The following is a 26,106-nucleotide window of genomic DNA, read 5'->3' as shown; positions in this document are numbered from 1 at the left end:
AACTGTAAATAACCTTTCCATATTCATCTGCTGAAATCGCCTTTCCATCACATGTCATGAAAAACTGTCCAGATCCAATACATGATAAGATTCTGTCTGCAGCCACCACTAGGGGGAGCTCCCTGTATACAGAGATACATGATACGATCCTGTCTACAGTCACCACTAGGGGGAGCTCCCTGTATACAGAGATACATGATAAGATCCTGTCTGCAGCCACCACTAGGGGGAGCTCCCTGTATACAGAGATACATGATACGATCCTGTCTACAGTCACCACTAGGGGGAGCTCCCTGTATACAGAGATACATGATAAGATCCTGTCTGCAGCCACCACTAGGGGGAGCTCCCTGTATACAGAGATACATGATAAGATTCTGTCTGCAGCCACCACTAGGGGGAGCTCCCTGTATACAGAGATACATGATAAGATCCTGTCTGCAGCCACCACTAGGGGGAGCTCCCTGTATACAGAGATACATGATAAGATCCTGTCTGCAGTCACCACTAGGGGGAGCTCCCTGTATACAGAGATACATGATAAGATCCTGTCTGCAGCCACCACTAGGGGGAGCTCCCTGTATACAGAGATACATGATAATATCCTGTCTGCAGTCACCACTAGGGGGAGCTCCCTGTATACAGAGATACATGATAAGATCCTGTCTGCAGCCACCACTAGGGGGAGCTCCCTGTATACAGAGGTACATGATAAGATCATGTCTGCAGTCACCACTAGGGGGAGCTCCCTGTATACAGAGATACATGGTAAGATCCTGTCTGCAGCCACCACTAGGGGGAGCTCCCTGTATAAAGAGATACATGATAAGATCCTGTCTGCAGCCACCACTAGGGGGAGCTCCCTGTATACAGAGATACATGATAAGATCCTGTCTGCAGCCACCACTAGGGGGAGCTCCCTGTATACAGAGATACATGATGAGATCCTGTCTGCAGTCACCATTAGAGGGAGCTCCCTGTATACAGAGATACATGATGAGATCCTGTCTGCAGTCACCACTAGGGGGAGCTCCCTGTATACAGAGATACATGATAAGATCCTGTCTGCAGCCACCACTAGGGGGAGCTTTCTGTATACAGAGATACATGATAAGATCCTGTCTGCAGCCACCACTAGGGGGAGCTCCCTGTATAGAGATACATGATAAGATCCTGTCTGCAGCTACCACTAGAGGGAGCTCCCTGTATACAGAGATACATGATAAGATCCTGTCTGCAGCCTCCACTAGGGGGAGACCCCTGTATACAGAGATACATGATAAGATCCTGTCTGCAGTCACCACTAGGGGGAGCTCCCTGTATACAGAGATACATGATAAGATCCTGTCTGCAGCCACCACTAGGGGGAGCTCCCTGTGTACAGAGATACATGATAAGATCCTGTCTGCAGCCACCACTAGAGGGAGCTCCCTGTATACAGAGATACATGATAAGATCCTGTCTGCAGCCACCACTAGGGGGAGCTCCCTGTATACAGAGATACATGATAACATCCTGTCTGCAGCCACCACTAGAGGGAGCTCCCTGTATACAGAGATACATGATAAAGATCCTGTCTGCAGCCACCACTAGGGGGAGCTCCCTGTATACAGAGATACATGATAAGATCCTGTCTGCAGCCACCACTAGGGGGAGCTCCCTGTATACAGAGATACATGATAAGATCCTGTCTGCAGCCACCACTAGGGGGAGCTCCCTGTATACAGAGATACATGATAAGATCCTGTCTGCAGCCACCACTAGAGGGAGCTCCCTGTGTAGACATACACACAGCTTCCATACCGCACCACCTCCACTCCATACAAACCTTGATGAATGATCATTATAATGGTGACTCTTTCTTACTCTAGTCAGGAATATAATGGTCATGAATAGAGATTAGCAGATCTCGCAAAATTCAAATTTGCCTTTCTATGCGGATTTTCATGGAAAATTCCATTTGCAGAGAAGTTTCTCTAAGGGAATTTAATTTCCCTTAATTTGCTTTGAGATCTCTCCAGACCCTTGAGTATAATAAACGTAAGATGTAAAAAAAGGAAATTGAACTAAATCCTCAGTCACCTCTCCGCTCCTGTCTCTAGCCCCGCTGCTCCTCACAGTCTCCTCTCCTGTCTCTGGCCCCGCTGCTCCTCACAGTCACCTCTCTGCTCCTGTCTCTGGCTTCACCGCTCCTCACAGTCACCTCTCCTGTCTCTGGCCCCGCTGCACCTCACAGTCACCTCTCCTGTCTCTGGCCCCGCTGCTCCTCACAGTCACCTCTCCGCTCCTGTCTCTGGCCCCGCCGCTCATCACAGTCACCTCTCCGCTCCTGTCTCTAGCCCCGCTGCTCCTCACAGTCACCTCTCCTCTCCTGTCTCTAGCCCCGCTGCTCCTCACAGTCACCTCTCCTGTCTCTGGCCCCGCTGCTCCTCACAGTCACCTCTCCTGTCTCTGGCCCCGCCGCTCCTCACAGTCACCTCTCCGCCCCTGTCTCTGGCCTCGCCGCTCCTCACAGTCACCTCTCCGCCCCTGTCTCTGGCCTCGCCGCTCCTCACAGTCACCTCTCCGCCCCTGTCTCTGGCCTCGCCGCTCCTCACAGTCACCTCTCCGCCCCTGTCTCTGGCACCGCCGCTCCTCACAGTCACCTCTCCGCTCCTGTCTCTGGCCCCGCCTCTTTTCACAGTCACCTCTCCTCTCCTGTCTGTGGCCCCGCCGCACCTCACAATCACCTCTCCGCCCCTGTCTGGCCTCGCCGCTCCTCACAGTCATCTCTCCTGTCTCTGGCCCCGCCGCTCCTCACAGTCACCTCTCCGCCCCTGTCTCTGGCCTCGCCGCTCCTCACAGTCACCTCTCCTGTCTCTGGCCTCGCCGCTCCTCACAGTCACCTCTTCTGTCTCTGGCCCCGCCACTCCTCACAGTCAACTGACTGACATGTCACAGACCTGTGCATGAAAATAAAGAAGCATTAATCTCCTTCTGAATCCGATTGGGTCATTGGCGCGGTGTTGAAAACCCTTTTTCTACTACTCTCTGTTATCATCCTTGTTTACTGTCTTTTTGCCGCTGCATGTGCTGAAATTTCCAGGCGTCTGATAATGCCATCGAAGTGCGCAAAAAATTATTATGGGTGCCGTGACCTTGCACAGAACCGTGCCGAGCCATACAGGTTCAGGACTCCCACAAGGACCGGACAGGTGACGGTGACGAGCTGAGGGGCTGGAGAGGTGAGGAGTAACACGAGCAGAAGGATTTATTTTGTTTTTAACCTTCTGATGGCCCTTTCCGGTTTAGAAAAATGGCGGCCAGCAGGTCGATTGCTCCATGCAGAAGGGAAGTATAAAAAAATTACCATTTTGGCAGATGCAGATTTCTGTAATATTTGAGTAGAATCCAATCCCTCTCGAATGTTCTTGGTTGTCTCTAGTGATCGGCCATATTTTTAATGGCGATCATCAGTGGGTCTCACTCCTCCGCAGATGCCAAAGCAACCTCGCAACCACAAAAAATAATATAAAGACTTTGTGGAGAAGTCTGCGACTGACACTTTCTGCAAATATCCCTTCAATTTTCAAGCTCCGTCTGAACCTTTCTTTCTCGGTTTCATTGTTGTTCCTTGTGATCTGCAGCAGCGCGAGACGTGCGAGGTGTAAATGGCGTCTGTCCTGACCTCATTTCATGGTGCACTCCGCATGGCTCATAATCATCTGATGGACGCAGGATGCGCCATCATTTACTGGAGCAGCAGGAACCCGAAACTTCAGGGGCCCGAAACTGCAAAATCTGCAACAGTGTCCAATTATAACAAGAGCTTTATCTGGGAGGGGGTCCCTGTGCCCCCCTCATCCAGGGGCAAATGCCACGTGGTAAATCCGGATTTTGTTACGCAGCATATTCCAGCGACGTCTGCACTCTTCCCATAGAAGTCAATAGCAGGGTTACATGTAGCAGGAATAGACAATTTTGCGGTGGCTGCGGTGCTTACGTGTCCTCCTTTTCCAGGAATAGCCCCTTTGTGCCCTGTGGAGGAGGGGGGACTTGTAAATTGCTGGTTTTGTGACAGTAAAGCGGGCGCGCCATTTTGCTCCATAGAATGAAGCCACATTCGTTCTGAATGTTCTGGATATAGGGAGGTTAAATCAGGAAACTGCTGATTATGGAACAGAATGAGCAGATTGTGCGCCTACTCCATATCCAGGCAACCATTGTAGAGCAAGTGAATCACAGCGGGGGACAACTCGGCGGCAACGTGCGGCGTCTGAACCTAAAGCTCTCAGTCACCGCGTCCGGGAATATTCACGGTGCACTGGAGAGTAGATGGGCACCCTGCTGCCACTAAGACCACCGCCGTGATATACAGACCCCACTACATCAGTCACTGCGTCCGGGAATATTCATGGTGCACTGGAGAGTAGATGGGCACTCTGCTGCCACTAAGCCCACCGCCCCGATATACAGACCCCCCTGCATCAGTCACTGCGTCTGGGAATATTCACGGTGCACTGGAGAGTAGATGGGCACCCTGCTGCCACTAAGCCCACCGCCCTGATATACAGACCCCACTACATCAGTCACCGCGTCCGGGAATATTCACGGTGCACCGGAGAGTAGATGGGCACCCTGCTGCCACTAAGCCCACCACCCTGGTATACAGACCCCACTACATCAGTCACTGCGTCCGGGAATATTCATGGTGCACTGGAGAGTAGATGGGCACTCTGCTGCCACTAAGCCCACCGCCCTGATATACAGACCCCACTACATCAGTCACTGCGTCCGGGAATATTCACGGTGCACTGGAAAGTAGATGGGCACCCTGCTGCCACTAAGCCCACCACCCTGATATACAGACCCCACTACATCAGTCACCGTGTCCGGGAATATTCACGGTGCACCGGAGAGTAGACGGGCACCCTGCTGCCACTAAGCCCACCGCCCTGATATACAGACCCCACTACATCAGTCACTGCGTCCGGGAATATTCACGGTGCACTGGAGAGTAGATGGGCACCCTGCTGCCACTAAGCCCACCGCCGTGATATACAGACCCCACTACATCAGTCACTGCGTCCGGGAATATTCATGGTGCACTGGAGAGTAGATGGGCACCCTGCTGCCACTAAGCCCACCGCACTGATATACAGACCCCACTACATCAGTCACTGCGTCCGGGAATATTCATGGTGCACTGGAGAGTAGATGGGCACCCTGCTTCCACTAAGCCCACCGCTCTGATATACAGCCCCCCCTGCATCAGTCACTGCGTCTGGGAATATTCATGGTGGACTGGAGAGTAGATGGGCACCCTGCTGCCACTAAGCCCACCGCCCTGATATACAGACCCCACTACATCAGTCACTGCATCCGGGAATATTCACGGTGCACTGGAGAGTAGATGGGCACCCTGCTGCCACTAAGCCCACCGCCGTGATATACAGACCCCACTACATCAGTCACTGTGTCCGGGAATATTCATGGTGCACTGGAGAGTAGATGGGCACCCTGCTGCCACTAAGCCCACCGCCCTGATATACAGACCCCACTACATCAGTCACTGCGTCCGGGAAATATTCATGGTGCACTGGAGAGTAGATGGGCACCCTGCTGCCACTAAGCCCACCGCCGTGATATACAGACCCCCCTGCATCAGTCACCACGTCCGGGAATATTCACGGTGCACTGGAGAGTAGAAGAGCGTCCTGCTGCCACTAAGCCCACCACCCTGATATACAATGTGTACAGAATTATTAGGCAAGTTGTATTTTAGAGGATTTTTTTTTATTATTGATCAACAACTATGTTCTTAATCAACCCCATAGACTCATAAATATCAAAGCTTAATATTTTTGGAAGTTGGAGTGGTTTTTTTTTAGATTTGGCTTCTTAGGGGGATCTGTTTGTGCAGGTGACTATTACTGTGCAGAATTATTAGGCAACTTAATAAAAACCAAATCTATTCCCATCTCACTTGTTTATTGTCACCAGGTAACCAATATAACTGCACAAAATATAGAAATAAACATTTCTGACATGCAAAAACAAAACCCCCAAAAATGACAAATATCGCCCCCTTTCTTTCTGATGACACTCAGCAGCCGACCATCCATAGATTCTATCATTGCTTGATCTGTTTACGATCATCATTGCGTGCAGCAGCCACCACAGCCTCCAGACACCGCAGCCTCCAGACACCACAGCCTCCAGACACCACAGCCTCCAGACACCACAGCCTCCAGACACCACAGCCTCCAGACACCACAGCCTCCAGACACTGCTCCCAGAGGTGCATGGTTTTCCCTCCCTGTAGATCTCACATTCTATGAGGGACCACAGGTTCTCTATGGGGTTCAGATCAGGTGAACAAGGGGGCCATGTCATTAGTTTTCATCTTTTAGACCTTTACTGGCCAGCCACGCTGTGGAGTAGTTGGATGCATGTGATGGAGCATTGTCCTGCATGAAAATCATGTTTTTCTTGAACGATAGCGACTTCTTCCTGTACCACAGTTTGAAGAAGTTGTCTTCCAGAAACTGGCAGTAGGTCTGGGAGTTGAGCTTCACTCCATCCTCAACCAGAAAAGGTCCCACAAGTTGATCTTTGCTGATCCCAGCCCATACCAGTCCCCACCTCCACCTTGCTGGCGTCTGAGTCGCAGTGGAGCGCTCTTTACTGATCCAGCCTCTGGCCCATCCATCTGCCCATCCAGAGTCACTCTCATTTCATCAGTCCATAAAACCTGTGAAGAATCAGTCTTCAGATATCTCTTGGCCCGGTCTTGAGGTTTTATCTCATGTTTCTTGGTCAGAGGTGGTGGTTTTCAGCCTTCCTTACCTTGGCCTGTCCCTGAGTATGGCACACCTTGTGCTTTTTGATACTCCAGTAACGTTGCAGCTGTGAAATATGGCCAAACTGGTGGCAAATGGCATCTTGGCAGCTTCACGCTTGATTTTCCTCAATTCATGGGCAGTTATTTTGTGCCTTTTTTGCCCAGCACGCTTCTTGCGACCCTGTTGGCTATTTGCCATGAAACACTTGATTGTTCGGTGATAATCACGCTTCAAAAGTTTGGCAATTTCCAGACTGCTGCATCCCTCTGCAAGACATCTCACAATATGGACTTTTCAGAGCCCGTCACATCTCTCTTCTGACCCATTTTGCCAAAGGAAAGGAAGTTGCCTAATAATTAAGCCCCCCTTATATAGGGTGCTGATGTCATTACACCGCACCCCTCCTCATTACAGAGAGGCACAGCACCTGAGGTACTTCATTGGTAGTTGGCTCTCAGACTATACAGCTTGGAGTAGGACTACAGGAGGATCTGCTGCTGTGTTAGAGGAACAGACACTAAAAAAGTTCTAATAACATCTGGTCCTGATTGATCAAAGTTGTTGGCAAGAGTTTTGTGGCGTAAAATTCCTTGGAAATTGAACAACTTTTTGGGCAACTCAAAGGTGCACAAAAAATGTTTGATCTATTGGCATTTTTTACTTTAATCTGACCAAAGTGGGCAAAGCTGGGGCATGGAAAAGCCCACCCAACAAAATCATAATATGCACCACAGAAGTGATGAGATTTACACTAGAAATGTGCGCAGCCGCCTCTTACTGGATTTGGCGCCTCTTTTTCCAGTGCACTTTTTATGAAGACTGTTGTACACAATGGCAGGGCAATGAATCGGCGCCTCTGTGTTTTAATTCTTCATTTCTAGAGCTCGATTGTCATAAAATGAGGAAATTAAAGAGAATCTGTCATCACAATTTAACCTGTTAAAGTAAAGGTCTGGCCCTAATGGCCGCGTTCCACTGATTTAATGGATACCTGGAATGGAAATATCTGTAGCCTGGTTCTCGTTTAATTCCTCTTAGAAGATCCGGTGCAATAACCTCGTCGTGCATCGGAGTGGGACTATGGGCGGGAATGAGGGTACGGTCTTCGGCTGCGGTGGGAAGGGGGAACCGGTGGGTGGGTCTCGGCAGTTACCTCTTCGTGCATCGGAGTGGGACTATGGGCGGGAATGAGGGTACGGTCATCGGCTGCGGTGGGAAGGGAGAACCGGTGGGTGGGTCTCGGCAGTCACCTCTTCATGCATCGGAGTGGGACTATGGGCGGGAATGAGGGTACGGTCTTCGGCTCTGCCTTGGCCCCTCTGCATTTTTATGAGCCTCCTCTAAATTTCATGCTAGCACCGCCATTGCCAAAATGCCATACTGACAGTTGAAGGGCTGGTGCATACATGCGCATACTGACAGTTGAAGGGCTGGTGCATACACGCGCATACTGACAGTTGAAGGGCTGGTGCATACACGCGCATACTGACAGTTGAAGGGCTGGTGCATACACGCACATACTGACAGTTGAAGGGCTGGTGCATACTGACAGTTGAAGGGCTGGTGCATACACGCGCATACTGACAGTTGAAGGGCTGGTGCATACACGCGCATACTGACAGTTGAAGGGCTGGTGCATACACGCGCATACTGACAGTTGAAGGGCTGGTGCATACACGCGCATACTGACAGTTGAAGGGCTGGTGCATACACGCGCATACTGACAGTTGAAGGGCTGGTGCATACACACGCATACTGACAGTTGAAGGGCTGGTGCATACACACGCATACTGACAGTTGAAGGGCTGGTGCATACACGCACATACTGACAGTTGAAGGGCTGGTGCATACACGCGCATACTGACAGTTGAAGGGCTGGTGCATACACGCGCATACTGACAGTTGAAGGGCTGGTGCATACACGCACATACTGACAGTTGAAGGGCTGGTGCATACACGCGCATACTGACAGTTGAAGGGCTGGTGCATACACGCGCATACTGACAGTTGAAGGGCTGGTGCATACTGACAGTTGAAGGGCTGGTGCATACATGCGCATACTGACAGTTGAAGGGCTGGTGCATACACGCGCATACTGACAGTTGAAGGGCTGGTGCATACACGCACATACTGACAGTTGAACGGCTGGTGCATACACGCGCATACTGACAGTTGAAGGGCTGGTGCCTACACGCGCATACTGATAGTTGAAGGGCTGGTGCATACATGCACATACTGACAGTTGAAGGGCTGGTGCATACACGCGCATACTGACAGTTGAAGGGCTGTTGCATACACGCGCATACTGACAGTTGAACGGCTGGTGCATACATGCGCATACTGACAGTTGAAGGGCTGGTGCATACACGCGCATACTGACAGTTGAAGGGCTGGTGCATACACGCACATACTGACAGTTGAAGGGCTGGTGCATACACGCACATACTGACAGTTGAAGGGCTGGTGCATACACGCGCATACTGACAGTTGAAGGGCTGGTGCATACACGCACATACTGACAGTTGAAGGGCTGGTGCATACACGCGCATACTGACAGTTGAAGGGCTGGTGCATACACGCGCATACTGACAGTTGAAGGGCTGGTGCATACACGCACATACTGACAGTTGAAGGGCTGGTGCATACACGCGCATACTGACAGTTGAAGGGCTGGTGCATACACGCGCATACTGACAGTTGAAGGGCTGGTGCATACACGCACATACTGACAGTTGAAGGGCTGGTGCATACACGCGCATACTGACAGTTGAAGGGCTGGTGCATACTGACAGTTGAAGGGCTGGTGCATACATGCGCATACTGACAGTTGAAGGGCTGGTGCATACACGCGCATACTGACAGTTGAACGGCTGGTGCATACACACGCATACTGACAGTTGAAGGGCTGGTGCATACACGCGCATACTGACAGTTGAAGGGCTGGTGCATACACGCACATACTGACAGTTGAAGGGCTGGTGCATACACGCGCATACTGACAGTTGAAGGGCTGGTGCATACACGCGCATACTGACAGTTGAAGGGCTGGTGCATACACGCACATACTGACAGTTGAAGGGCTGGTGCATACACGCACATACTGACAGTTGAAGGGCTGGTGCATACACGCGCATACTGACAGTTGAAGGGCTGGTGCATACACGCGCATACTGACAGTTGAAGGGCTGGTGCATACACGCACATACTGACAGTTGAACGGCTGGTGCATACACGCACATACTGACAGTTGAAGGGCTGGTGCATACACGCGCATACTGACAGTTGAAGGGCTGGTGCATACACGCACATACTGACAGTTGAAGGGCTGGTGCATACACGCGCATACTGACAGTTGAAGGGCTGGTGCATACACGCGCATACTGACAGTTGAACGGCTGGTGCATACACGCGCATACTGACAGTTGAACGGCTGGTGCATACACGCGCATACTGACAGTTGAAGGGCTGGCGCATACACGCGCATACTGACAGTTGAACGGCTGGTGCATACACGCGCATACTGACAGTTGAACGGCTGGCGCATACACGCGCATACTGACAGTTGAACGGCTGGCGCATACACGCGCATACTGACAGTTGAAGGGCTGGTGCATACACGCACATACTGACAGTTGAACGGCTGGTGCATACACGCGCATACTGACAGTTGAAGGGCTGGTGCATACACGCGCATACTGACAGTTGAAGGGCTGGTGCATACATGCACATACTGACAGTTGAACGGCTGGTGCATACACGCGCATACTGACAGTTGAAGGGCTGGCGCATACACGCGCATACTGACAGTTGAACGGCTGGCGCATACACGCGCATACTGACAGTTGAACGGCTGGTGCATACACGCGCATACTGACAGTTGAACGGCTGGTGCATACATGCGCATACTGACAGTTGAACGGCTGGTGCATACACGCGCATACTGACAGTTGAACGGCTGGTGCATACATGCGCATACTGACAGTTGAAGGGCTGGTGCATACACGCGCATACTGACAGTTGAAGGGCTGGTGCATACACGCGCATACTGACAGTTGAACGGCTGGTGCATACACGCGCATACTGACAGTTGAACGGCTGGTGCATACACGCGCATACTGACAGTTGAAGGGCTGGTGCATACACGCACATACTGACAGTTGAAGGGCTGGTGCATACACGCGCATACTGACAGTTGAACGGCTGGTGCATACACGCGCATACTGACAGTTGAAGGGCTGGTGCATACACGCACATACTGACAGTTGAGGACCTGGTGCATACACGCGCATGCTGACAGTTGAAGGGCTGGTGCATACATGCGCATACTGACAGTTGAAGGGCTGGTGCATACATGCGCATACTGACAGTTGAAGGGCTGGTGCATACACGCGCATACTGACAGTTGAAGGGCTGGTGCATACACGCGCATACTGACAGTTGAACGGCTGGTGCATACATGCGCATACTGACAGTTGAAGGGCTGGTGCATACACGCGCATACTGACAGTTGAAGGGCTGGTGCATACACGCGCATACTGACAGTTGAACGGCTGGTGCATACACGCGCATACTGACAGTTGAAGGGCTGGTGCATACACGCACATACTGACAGTTGAGGACCTGGTGCATACACGCGCATGCTGACAGTTGAAGGGATGGTGCATACATGCGCATACTGACAGTTGAAGGGCTGGTGCATACATGCGCATACTGACAGTTGAAGGGCTGGTGCATACACGCGCATACTGACAGTTGAACGGCTGGTGCATACATGCGCATACTGAGAGTTGAACGGCTGGTGCATACACGCGCATACTGACAGTTGAAGGGCTGGTGCATACACGCGCATACTGACAGTTGAGGGGCTGGTGTATACACGCGCATACTGACAGTTGAACGGCTGGTGCATACACGCGCATACTGACAGTTGAGCCGGTGCACTTGTGCACACCTCTGCTGCAGCTGCTTGCTACTTTTCCAGGTGTATTGGTGTATTAAGCAGCCACAGCAGAGTCTGTGTGCGCATGCGCCGGCTTATGTGCTCACAGTGTGTGATATTTGGGGTCCTCAGACATTTTGCATTGGGGCCTCCAAACTTCAGTTTCCACTACTATCCATAGCAGTAGGTATCATTGATTGTGGAGGTTGGGAGTTGGTTTGGTGTTCACAGGGGCACCAGGGGTATGAGCTACTCCGATTTAGGGCCCCCACGTCAAACCTAAAAGTTGATATAACTTAGACCTCCCTGCGCTGATGACATAATTGTGCATGATGACATCACACAGTGTGAGATGGAGGGAAGGGAGGCTAGCGATCAGCTATGGGCAAGGTTGGGGGCCTTTTGGACCCTATGGGGGCAATGAAGGGTCCATCACTGTCTCTTGTGACAAGGCGGCCTCATCATCAATAGTAAATACTGTGTCCCCCCCTCCCCCGCCTCCCCATCCAGTGAGATGGAAAACGCCTGGAGCTCTTCTAACAAATTATAAGAATATTAAAAACTAATCTAGGTTAAAATCTTCCCCCTCCGACCTCGCGCGCCATTGTTTACCAAGATGATTATTTTCCTCTGAGCTCGGCCGGAATAAATCACAGCTCTTCACAGACGTCTATGATTTGCAATTATTTTTTTTTTTTACGGTTTCATTTTTAAATCATAAATATTCAATTTCCCTGAGATTGTCTGAGCCGGAAAACAACGGCGCAGAGTGATCTGTGGACGCACAAATTAAGAGGAACAATAGCAGCACAAATGGGAGAGGCCGCCGCGCTCAGGACTGGAAATGAAACGCGCGTCACGCCGAAAAGGAGCAAAGGCAATCAGAATTAATAAGGCGGCGGCGCGGAATGAAATCCCTTAAAGAAGTCAGTTCATTTCACCAGCGGCGGGCTGTAATCATCATGGAGATCGCCCCCCACATTCCCACTTTATGATTCAAGCGCAAGGAAATTATTGCAAAAGTTCCTTGTGAGTCACGTATAAGTCCCCGGTGCCTCACAGCTACAAAGAAACTTCATTTAAAGGTACGGCGCGATGAGAAAGGAAAGCGGGGAATGAAGGCAGAGACTGATGCCGTCCTGACCACAGTCTGCAGAGGATCCAACGCCCGGTCTATAGCAAAAAGGACCAGAAAATCAGGGGCCTGGATTGTAGCAAAGGGCGGAGCAATCACAGCTGTAGGAGGAGTCACCGCCTCAGCTCCGCCCCTACTCTCAAACATAATTTTCATATGGTCGTTACTCAGGAGAAAGAAGGGGCTAAAAACTCAACAAACATCGGAAAATTAACTTGTTGACCAAGGAGAGCAATTCATTTTTGTAAGGGGTCACATGTGTGGAGGCCGAACCAAAAGGCCGAAATTAATTCTGATAAATATTAATTACATGATTATTTTCTATTGACATTAATTGTATTACTTAATATTGAGCAGGATTAGGTGAACTCCCCCTATATACAGTATGAGCCCTCACATAGCTCCCTATATACAGTGTGAGCCCCCACATAGCCTCCTATATACAGCATGAGCCCCCACATAGCCTCCTATATACAGTATGAGCCCTCACATAGCCTCCTATACACAGTATGAGCCCCCACATAGCCTCCTATATACAGTGTGAGCCCCCACATAGCCTCCTATATACAGTGTGAGCCCCACATGGTCCCCTATATACAGTGTGAGCCCTCACATGACCCCTATATACTGTAAGAGCCCCCACATGGCCTCCTATAAACCGTAAGAGCCCCTACATAGCCCCCTATATACCGTAAGAGCCCCTACAGACTCCTATATACAGTATGAGCCCCCACATAGCCTCCTATATACAGTATGAGCCCCCACATAGACTCCTATATACACAACATGAGCCCCCACAAAGCCTCCTATATACAGTATGAGCCCCCACATAGCCCCTAAATACATTACTAGCCCCATCATAGCCTCCCTATATAAGTATGCGCCACCATATAGCCCAGTGATGGCGAACCTATGGCACGTGTGCCACCAGGAGCCCGCAGAGCCCATTCTGCTGGCACGCGTGCTGTCGCCTGATCCTGCAGCTTTGATCTGCTGGTGCGGTGGCGCAGGCAGTTCAAAGCTGTGTTGGAGCGGAGGAGACATTTCTCCTCGCTCTGACACTCCTCTTCTCCCAGGCCGCAGGTGTGTTGCCTAGGAGACAGAGGAGTGTCAGTGAGCGGCGCCGGCGTAATGACGTCTTCTGGCCGCGTGGGAACTGAGGACTCAGCGGCGCGCAGCGGTGGAGCGGGGGTGCTGGAAGGTGAGTTGTGTGTTGTTTTTCTTGTTTTTATAACTTGTGTGCAACTGTGCCAAGGAGGGGATGGGGGGGCCAGTGCCAGCATGGGGGGGAAACACGCATGCGAGCATGGGGGGGGAGAACATAAATGCCAGTATGGGGGGGGAAATACATGCCAGCATGGGGGGAAAACACACATGCCAGGATGGGGGGGAAACATGCATGCTAAGATGGAGGAAACATGCATGCCAGGATGGAGGAAACATGCATGTCAGGATGGGGAAACATGCATGCCAGGATGGAGGAAACATGCATGCCAGGATGGAGGAAACATGCATGCCAGGATGGGGAAATATGCATGCCAGGATGGGGGAAACATGCATGCCAGGATGGGGAAATATGCATGCCAGGATGGGGGAAACATGCATGCCAGGATGGGGGAAACATGCATGCCAGGATGGGGAAATATGCATGCCAGGATGGGGGAAACATGCATGCCAGGATGGAGGAAACATGCATGCCAGGATGGGGAAATATGCATGCCAGGATGGGGGAAACATGCATGCCAGGATGGAGGAAACATGCATGCCAGGATGGGGAAATATGCATGCCAGGATGGGGGAAACATGCATGCCAGGATGGGGAAATATGCATGCCAGGATGGGGGAAACATGCATGCCAGGATGGGGAAATATGCATGCCAGGATGGGGGAAACATGCATGCCAGGATGGGGGAAACATGCATGCCAGGATGGGGAAATATGCATGCCAGGATGGGGGAAACATGCATGCCAGGATGGAGGAAACATGCATGCCAGGATGGGGAAATATGCATGCCAGGATGGGGGAAACATGCATGCCAGGATGGAGGAAACATGCATGCCAGGATGGGGAAATATGCATGCCAGGATGGGGGAAACATGCATGCCAGGATGGGGGAAACATGCATGCCAGGATGGAGGAAACATGCATGTCAGGATGGAGGAAACATACATGCCAGGATGGGGGAAACATGCATGTCAGGATGGGGGAAACATGCATGCCAGGATGGGGGAAACATGCATGCCAGGATGGAGGAAACATGCATGTCAGGATGGAGGAAACATGCATGCCAGGATGGAGGAAACATGCATGTCAGGATGGGGAAATATGCATGCCAGGATGGAGGAAACATGCATGTCAGGATGGGGAAACATGCATGCCAGGATGGAGGAAACATGCATGCCAGGATGGGGAAATATGCATGCCAGGATGGGGGAAACATGCATGCCAGGATGGGGGAAACATGCATGCCAGGATGGAGGAAACATGCATGTCAGGATGGAGGAAACATACATGCCAGGATGGGGGAAACATGCATGTCATGATGGGGGAAACATGCATGCCAGGATGGGGGAAACATGCATGCCAGGATGGAGGAAACATGCATGTCAGGATGGAGGAAACATGCATGCCAGGATGGAGGAAACATGCATGTCAGGATGGGGAAATATGCATGCCAGGATGGGGGAAACATGCATGCCAGGATGGGGGAAACATGCATGCCAGGATGGAGGAAACATGCATGTCAGGATGGAGGAAACATGCATGCCAGGATGGAGGAAACATGCATGTCAGGATGGAGGAAACATGCATGCCAGGATGGAGGAAACATGCATGTCAGGATGGGGAAATATGCATGCCAGGATGGGGGAAACATGCATGCCAAGATGGGGGAAACATGCATGCCAGGATGGAGGAAACATGCATGCCAGGATGGAGGAAACATGCATGCCAGGATGGAGGAAACATGCATGTCAGGATGGGGAAATATGCATGCCAGGATGGGGGAAACATGCATGCCAGGATGGGGGAAACATGCATGCCAGGATGGAGGAAACATGCATGTCAGGATGGAGGAAACATGCATGCCAGGATGGAGGAAACATGCATGCCAGGATGGGGGAAATATGCATGGCAGGATGGAGGAAACATGCATGCCAGGATGGGGAAAACATGCATGTCAGGATGGGGAAACATACATGCCAGGATGGGGGAAATATGCATGGCAGGATGGAGGAAACATGCATGCCAGGATGGAGGAAACATGCATGCCAAGATGGGGAAACATGCATGGCAGGATTGGGGAAACATGCATGGCAGGATGGGGAAAACATGCATGCCAGGATGGGGAAACATACATGCCAGGATGGGGAAACATGCATGGCAGGATTGGGGAAACATGCATGCCAGGATGGGGGAAATATGCATGTCAGGATGGAGGAAATATGCATGCCAGGATTGGGAAACATGCATGCCAGGATGGAGGAAACATGCATGCCAAAATGGAGGAAATATGCATGGCAGGATGGAGGAAACATGCATGCCAGGATGGAGGAAACATGCATGCCAGGATGGAGAAAACATGCATGCCAGGATGGAGAAAACATGCATGCCAGGATGGAGGAAACATGCATGCCAGGATGGAGGAAACATGCATGTCAGGATGGAGGAAACATGCATGCCAGGATGGGGGAAACATGCATGCCAGGATGGAGAAAACATGCATGCCAGGATGGAGAAAACATGCATGCCAGGATGGAGGAAACATGCATGCCAGGATGGAGGAAACATGCATGTCAGGATGGAGGAAACATGCATGCCAGGATGGAGGAAACATGCATGTCAGGATGGAGGAAACATGCATGCCAGGATGGAGGAAACATACATGCCAGGATGGGGGAAATATGCATGCCAGGATGGAGGAAACATGCATGCCAGGATGGGGAAAACATGCATGCCAAGATGGGGAAACATGCATGGCAGGATTGGGGAAACATGCATGCCAGGATGGGGAAAACATGCATGCCAGGATGGGGAAACATGCATGCCAGGATGGGGAAACATGCATGCCAGGATGGGGAAAACATGCATGCCAGGAGGGAGGAAACATGCATGCCAGGATGGGGAAACATGCATGCCAGGATGGGTAAAACATGCATGCCAGGATGGGGAAACATGCATGCCAGGATGGGGAAACATGCATGCCAGGATGGGGAAAACATGCATGCCAGGATGGGGAAAACATGCATGGCAGGATTGGGGAAACATGCATGCCAGGATGGGGAAACATCCATGCCAGGATGGAGGAAACATGCATGGCAGGATGGGGAAAACATGCATGGCAGGACTGGGGAAACATGCATGCCAGGATGGGGAAACATGCATGCCAGGATGGGGAAACATCCATGCCAGGATGGGGAAACATGCATGCCAGGATGGGGGAAATATGCATGTCAGGATGGAGGAAATATGCATGCCAGGATGGAGGAAACATGCATGCCAGGATGGAGGAAACATGCATGCCAGGATGGGGAAACATACATGCCAGGATGGAGGAAACATGCATGCCAGGATGGAGAAAACATGCATGCCAGGATGGAGAAAACATGCATGCCAGGATGGAGGAAAACATGCATGCCAGGATGGAGGAAACATGCATGCCAGGATGGGGAAACATGCATGCCAGGATGGAGGAAACATGCATGCCAGGATGGGGAAAACATGCATGCCAGGATGGGGGAAACATACATGCCAGGATGGGGGAAACATGCATGCCAGGATGGAGGAAACATGCATGCCAGGATGGAGGAAACATGCATGCCAGGATGGAGGAAAACATGTATGCCAGGATGGAGGAAAACATGCATGCCAGGATGGAGGAAACATGCATGCCAGGATGGAGGAAAACATGCATGCCAGGATGGAGGAAACATGCATGCCAGGATGGAGGAAACTTGCATGCCAGGATGGGGAAAACATGCATGCCAGGATGGAGGAAACATGCATGTCAGGATGGAGGAAACATGCATGTCAGGATGGAGGAAACATACATGGCAGGATGGAGGAAACATGCATGCCAGGATGGAGGAAACATGCATGCCAGGATGGAGGAAACATGCATGCCAGGATGGGGAAAACATGCATGTCAGGATGGAGGAAACACGCATGCCAGGATGGAGGAAACATGCATGTCAGGATGGAGGAAACACGCATGTCAGGATGGAGGAAATATGCATGCCAGGATGGGGGAAACATGCATGCCAGGATGGGGAAACATGCATGCCAGGATGGGGGAAACATGCATGCCAGGATGGGGAAACATGCATGCCAGGATGGGGGAAACATGCATGCCAGGATGGAGGAAACATGCATGCCAGGATGGAGGAAACATGCATGCCAGGATGGGGAAACATGCATGCCAGGATGGAGGAAAACATGCATGCCAGGATGGAGGAAACATGCATGCCAGGATGGAGGAAACTTGCATGCCAGGATGGGGAAAACATGCATGCCAGGATGGAGGAAACATGCATGTCAGGATGGAGGAAACATGCATGTCAGGATGGAGGAAACATACATGGCAGGATGGAGGAAACATGCATGCCAGGATGGAGGAAACATGCATGCCAGGATGGAGGAAACATGCATGCCAGGATGGGGAAAACATGCATGTCAGGATGGAGGAAACACGCATGCCAGGATGGAGGAAACATGCATGTCAGGATGGAGGAAATATGCATGTCAGGATGGAGGAAATATGCATGCCAGGATGGGGGAAACATGCATGCCAGGATGGGGAAACATGCATGCCAGGATGGGGGAAACATGCATGCCAGGATGGGGAAACATGCATGCCAGGATGGGGGAAACATGCATGCCAGGATGGAGGAAACATGCATGCCAGGATGGAGGAAACATGCATGCCAGGATGGGGAAAACATGCATGTCAGGATGGAGGAAACACGCATGCCAGGATGGAGGAAAACATGCATGCCAGGATGGAGGAAATATGCATGTCAGGATGGAGGAAATATGCATGCCAGGATGGGGGAAACATGCATGCCAGGATGGGGAAACATGCATGCCAGGATGGGGGAAACATGCATGCCAGGATGGGGAAACATGCATGCCAGGATGGGGGAAACATGCATGCCAGGATGGGGAAACATGCATGCCAGGATGGGGAAACATGCATGCCAGGATGGGGGAAACATGCATCCCAGGATGGGGAAACATGCATGCCAGGATGGAGGAAATATGCATGCCAGGATGGGGAAACATGCATGCCAGGATGGGGGAAACATGCATGCCAGGATGGGGAAACATGCATGCCAGGATGGTAGAAACATGCATGCCAGGATGGAGGAAACATGCATGACAGGATGGAGGAAACATGCATGTCAGGATGGAGGAAAGATACATGCCAGGATGGAGGAAACATACATGCCAGGATGGGGGAAACATGCATGGCAGGATGGAGGAAACATGCATGCCAGGATGGGGAAAACATGCATGCCAGGATGGGGAAACATGCATGGCAGGATGGGGGAAACATGCATGCCAGGATGGAGGAAACATGCATGCCAGGATGGGGAAACATGCATGTCAGGATGGAGGAAACATGCATGCCAGGATGGAGGAAACATGCATGCCAGGATGGGGAAAACATGCATGTCAGGATGGAGGAAACATGCATGTCAGGATGGAGGAAACATACATGGCAGGATGGATGAAACATGCATGCCAGGATGGAGGAAACATGCATGCCAGGATGGGGAAAACATGCATGCCAGGATGGGGAAACATGCATGCCAGGATGGGGGAAATATGCATGTCAGGATGGAGGAAATATGCATGCCAAAATGGAGGAAATATGCATGGCAGGATGGAGGAAACATGCATGCCAGGATGGGGAAACATGCATGCCAGGATGGAGGAAACATGCATGCCAGGATGGGGAAAACATGCATGCCAGGATGGAGGAAACATGCATGTCAGGATGGAGGAAACATGCATGCCAGGATGGGGAAACATGCATGTCAGGATGGAGGAAACATGCATGCCAGGATGGAGGAAACATGCATGCCAGGATGGGGAAAACATGCATGTCAGGATGGAGGAAACATGCATGTCAGGATGGAGGAAACATACATGGCAGGATGGAGGAAACATGCATGCCAGGATGGAGGAAACATGCATGCCAGGATGGGGAAAACATGCATGTCAGGATGGAGGAAACATGCATGTCAGGATGGAGGAAATATGCATGCCAGGATGGGGAAACATGCATGCCAGGATGGAGGAAACATGCATGCCAGGATGGGGAAAACATGCATGTCAGGATGGAGGAAACATGCATGTCAGGATGGAGGAAACATGCATGCCAGGATGGGGGAAACATGCATGCCAGGATGGGGAAACATGCATGCCAGGATGGCGAAACATGCATGCCAGGATGGGTAAACATGCATGTCAGGATGGAGGAAACATGCATGCCAGGATGGAGGAAACATGCATGCCAGGATGGGGAAAACATGCATGTCAGGATCGAGGAAACATGCATGTCAGGATGGAGGAAATATGCATGCCAGGATGGGGAAACATGCATGCCAGGATGGGAGAAACATGCATGCCAGGATGGGGAAACATGCATGCCAGGATGGAGGAAACATGCATGCCAGGATGGGGAAACATACATTCCAGGATGGAGGAAACATGCATGTCAGGATGGAGGAAATATGCATGCCAGGATGGAGGAAACATGCATGCCAGGATGGAGGAAACATGCATGCCAGGATGGAGGAAACATGCATGCCAGGATGGGGAAACATACATTCCAGGATGGAGGAAACATGCATGCCAGGATGGAGGAAATATGCATGCCAGGATGGAGGAAACATGCATGCCAGGATGGAGGAAACATGCATGCCAGGATGGAGGAAACATGCATGCCAGGATGGAGGAAACATGCATGCCAGGATGGAGAAAACATGCATGCCAGGATGGAGGAAAACATGCATGCCAGGATGGGGAAAACATGCATGCCAGGATGGAGGAAAACATGCATGCCAGGATGAAGGAAACATGCATGCCAGGATGGAGGAAAACATGCATGCCAGGATGGAGGAAACATGCATGCCAGGATGGGGAAAACATGCATGCCAGGATGGAGGAAAACATGCATGCCAGGATGGAGGAAAACATGCATGCCAGGATGGAGGAAAACATGCATGCCAGGATGGAGGAAACATGCATGCCAGGATGGAGGAAACATGCATGCCAGGATGGGGAAACATGCATGTCAGGATGGAGGAAACATGCATGCCAGGATGGAGGAAACATACATGCCAGGATGGAGGAAACATGCATGCCAGGATGGAGGAAACATGCATGTCAGGATGGAGGAAACATGCATGCCAGGATGGGGGAAACATGCATGCCAGGATGGGGAAACATGAATGCCAGGATGGGGAAACATGCATGCCAGGATGGCGAAACATGCATGCCAGGATGGGTAAACATGCATGTCAGGATGGAGGAAACATGCATGCCAGGATGGAGGAAACATGCATGCCAGGATGGGGAAAACATGCATGTCAGGATCGAGGAAACATGCATGTCAGGATGGAGGAAATATGCATGCCAGGATGGGGAAACATGCATGCCAGGATGGGAGAAACATGCATGCCAGGATGGGGAAACATGCATGCCAGGATGGAGGAAACATGCATGCCAGGATGGGGAAACATACATTCCAGGATGGAGGAAACATGCATGTCAGGATGGAGGAAATATGCATGCCAGGATGGAGGAAACATGCATGCCAGGATGGAGGAAACATGCATGCCAGGATGGAGGAAACATGCATGCCAGGATGGGGAAACATACATTCCAGGATGGAGGAAACATGCATGCCAGGATGGAGGAAATATGCATGCCAGGATGGAGGAAACATGCATGCCAGGATGGAGGAAACATGCATGCCAGGATGGAGGAAACATGCATGCCAGGATGGAGAAAACATGCATGCCAGGATGGAGGAAAACATGCATGCCAGGATGGGGAAAACATGCATGCCAGGATGGAGGAAAACATGCATGCCAGGATGAAGGAAACATGCATGCCAGGATGGAGGAAAACATGCATGCCAGGATGGAGGAAACATGCATGCCAGGATGGGGAAAACATGCATGCCAGGATGGAGGAAAACATGCATGCCAGGATGGAGGAAAACATGCATGCCAGGATGGAGGAAAACATGCATGCCAGGATGGAGGAAACATGCATGCCAGGATGGAGGAAACATGCATGCCAGGATGGGGAAACATGCATGTCAGGATGGAGGAAACATGCATGCCAGGATGGAGGAAACATACATGCCAGGATGGAGGAAACATGCATGCCAGGATGGAGGAAACATGCATGTCAGGATGGAGGAAACATGCATGTCAGGATGGAGGAAACATGCATGCCAGGATGGAGGAAACATGCATGCCAGGATGGAGGAAACATGCATGTCAGGATGGAGGAAACATGCATGCCAGGATGGAGGAAACATACATGCCTGGATGGGGAAACATGCATGCCAGGATGGGGAAAACATGCATGCCAGGATGGAGGAAACATACATGCCAGGATGGGGAAACATGCATGTCTGGATGGAGGAAACATGCATGCCAGGATGGAGGAAACATGCATGCCAGGATGGGGAAACATGCATGCCAGGATGGAGGAAACATGCATGCCAGGATGGAGGAAACATGCATGCCAGGATGGGGAAACATGCATGTCAGGATGGAGGAAACATGCATGCCAGGATGGAGGAAACATGCATGCCAGGATGGGGAAACATGCATGTCAGGATGGAGGAAACATGCATGCCAGGATGGAGGAAACATGCATGCCAGGATAGGGTACATTTACCAGGATGGGGGAACATTTACCAGGAAGGGGAACATGCCAGGAAGGGGGACATTTACCAGGATGGGGATACATTTAACTGGATGGGGGTAAATTAACCAGGATTGGGAACATTTACCAGAAATGGGGTGCATGCCGGGATGGGGGAACATTTACAAGGATGGGCAATATGTCAGGATAGGGTACATTTACCAGGATGGAGGACATTTACCAGGATGAGGTATATTTACCAGGATGGGGCCATGATGGGGACAAATATACCAGAATGTGGGAAATATATATCAGGATGGGGACCTGTTTACCAAGAAGTGGCCCAGGAAGGGGGACATAACTACACAATGAAAGGGGAGGGGGGCAACTCCTACGTCTTTATGGGATTTCAAGATGTTCAGACTTTGAAATGTAGATGTGGATTACAGGGTGACATCTGATTGCATTCCAGGCTAAAATCTCTGTCTAATATGCTGCAATTTTTTCCAGAAAGATCAATTCAACTGCTGTATCTGGAAAGGGCTCAGCTTCAATGTGTGGTAAACATGCACGAGCGTGATGCCCCCTGCTGGAGAGAAGAGAAAACTGCAAAGGTAAGGTTACAATCAATTATTTACATCATAGGATTGGTTGGCACTTTGGAAAAAAAATTGGGTTTAGGGCTACAGTTTGGGCACTCGGCCTGTAAAAGGTTCGCCATGACTGATATAGCCCCTTATATACATTATGAGCCCCCACACAACCTCGCTATATATAGTATGAGCCCCCACACAGCCCCCTATATACACATAATAAGGTGTCACACAGCCTCTCTATATATAGTATGAGCCCCCACATAGCCTCCTATATACAGCAGAAGCCCCCACATAGCCTCCTTTATACAGTATGAGCCCCCACATAGCCTCCTATATACAGTATGAGCCCTCACATAGCCTCCTATATACAGCAGAAGCCCCCACATAGCCTCCTTTATACAGTATGAGCCCCCACATAGCCTCCTATATACAGTATGAGCCCCCACATAGCCTCCTATATACAGTATGAGCGCCCACATAGCCTCCTATATACAGTATGAGCCCCCACATAGCCTCCTATATAGAGTATGAGCCCCCACATAGCCTCCTATATACAGTATGAGCCCCCACATAGCCTCCTATATACAGTATGAGCCCCAACATAGCCTCCTATATACAGTATGAGCCCCCACATAGCCTCCTATATACAGTATGAGCCCCCACATAGCCTCCTATATACAGATATAAAGATTTCCGAAAGGTTTAAATAAAAGAAATGAATTGATGTTTGCATATTAATCTGGCTAAAAAAACTTTGTATATATATATAAGTGTTATAAGCAATTATGGAGTGATATAACTCAAGGGGTTAATGTTTTTGTAATTGTCTTGCTCTCTCCTTGCATTTGATCACATGTTTGGGTTCAGCCCTTTTTAAACAGTTCTGTGACTAGATGGTTTAGAGACTGAATAAGAACTGGATGTTCGAAACGCGTCCTCTCTGACATGGGCTTGACCACCATAGCATGGACTTTTTAATGATAAGAAAATAAAGGAATTTTTATTTTAAAGAACAAAATGCCTGGAGTTTTGTGCTGGTGAAATCCTTCAACCAATTTCAATGCACATGGACTGGCTCTCCAAACCTCTTCTCCGTGCACAGCCCAGGATTACTGGCTTCCATCACACAGGTGAGCTGGGCAAAAAACCTCTTTCTACCTCCTATATACAGTATGAGCCCCCACATAGCCCCTATATACAGTATGAGCCCCCACATAGCCTCCTATATACAGTATGAGCCCCCACATAGCCTCCTATATACAGTATGAGTCCCCACATAGCCTCCTATATACAGTATGAGCCCCCACATAGCCTCCTATATACAGTATTAGCCCTCACATAGCCTCCTATATACAGTATGAGCCCCCACATAGCCTCCTATATACAGTATGAGCCCCCACATAGCCTCCTATACACAGTATGAGCCCCCACATAGCCTCCTATATACAGTATGAGCCCCCACATAGCCTCCTATACACAGTGTGAGCCCCCACATAGCCTCCTATATACAGCAGAAGCCTCCACATAGCCTCCTTTATACAGTATGAGCCCCCACATAGCCTCCTATATACAGCAGAAGCCCCACATAGCCCCCTATATACAGTATGAGCCCCCACATAGCCTCCTATATACAGCAGAAGCCCCACATAGCCTCCTATATACAGTATGAGCCCCACATAGCCCCCTTTATAAATAACTAGCTGTACTCCCCGGCTTCGCCCGGCTTAATAACTGTTGTTAACAAAATAGAATGTATTAACAAAAATGTATTCTGCACACAAAAACCACAAAACAAATAGATAGAAATGTAATTATTAAAAGGCAAAAACTAAGCTAATAGAAGCATTTCACAACATATATTTCATCACCACAGATATTCCACACAGATTTAACTAAATTGGCCAAGTAATGTGCTCCGTCTGTCTCTTTCCTCGTCTGTCACTTTCCTCATCTGTCTCTTTCCCCGTCTGCCTCTCTGTCTGTCTCTTTTTTTGTCCGTCTCTCTGTTTCTTTCCCCATCTGTCTCTTTCCCCGTCTGTCTCCCCGTCTCTTTGTCTGTGTCTTTCCTTGTCTGTCTCTATTTCTCTGTTGCTTAACCCGTCTGTCTCTATCAAGGTCTGTGTCTTTCCCCATCTATCTTTGTCTCTCTGGCTGTCTCCTCCTTCCCTGTCTGCCTGTCTCTGTCCCTGTCTGCATGTCTGTCTGTCTCTTTCCAGATCTGTCTCTTTCCAGATCTGTCTCTTATCAGATCTGTCTCTTATCAGATCTGTCTCTGTCTGTCTCTTTCACAGTCTTGTCTCTGTCTGTCTCTTTCCCTGTCTGTCTCTGTCTGTCTCTCTCTCCCCACCGACATCTTATTACCTCACATATAAGCTTCTTATACTATGAATGTCTTTTGTTCCTATAGCAACCATTCACAGCTCCTACTAATAACCTGTAGTTCCAGGCTCCATTTACTTTAATGGAGGCATGTTTTTTGGAGAGTAACTGTAAAGCGCGGGGTTAAATTTTCCTGTCAAAATATTTCTTCTTGGAAAAATAAGACATTCCCTGAAAATAAGACCTAGCGCATCTCTGGGAGCAAAAATTATCATGAGACACTGTCTTATTTTCGGGGAAACAGGGTACAGCATGAGCCCACACATCGCTCCTATATACAGTATGAGCCCACACATCGCTCCTATATACAGTATGAGCCCACACATCGCTCCTATATACAGTAT

Source organism: Anomaloglossus baeobatrachus, chromosome 12 (assembly GCF_048569485.1).
Source record: "Anomaloglossus baeobatrachus isolate aAnoBae1 chromosome 12, aAnoBae1.hap1, whole genome shotgun sequence".
Taxonomy (NCBI): domain Eukaryota; kingdom Metazoa; phylum Chordata; class Amphibia; order Anura; family Aromobatidae; genus Anomaloglossus; species Anomaloglossus baeobatrachus.
Note: the sequence above shows the minus strand (reverse complement) of the source record.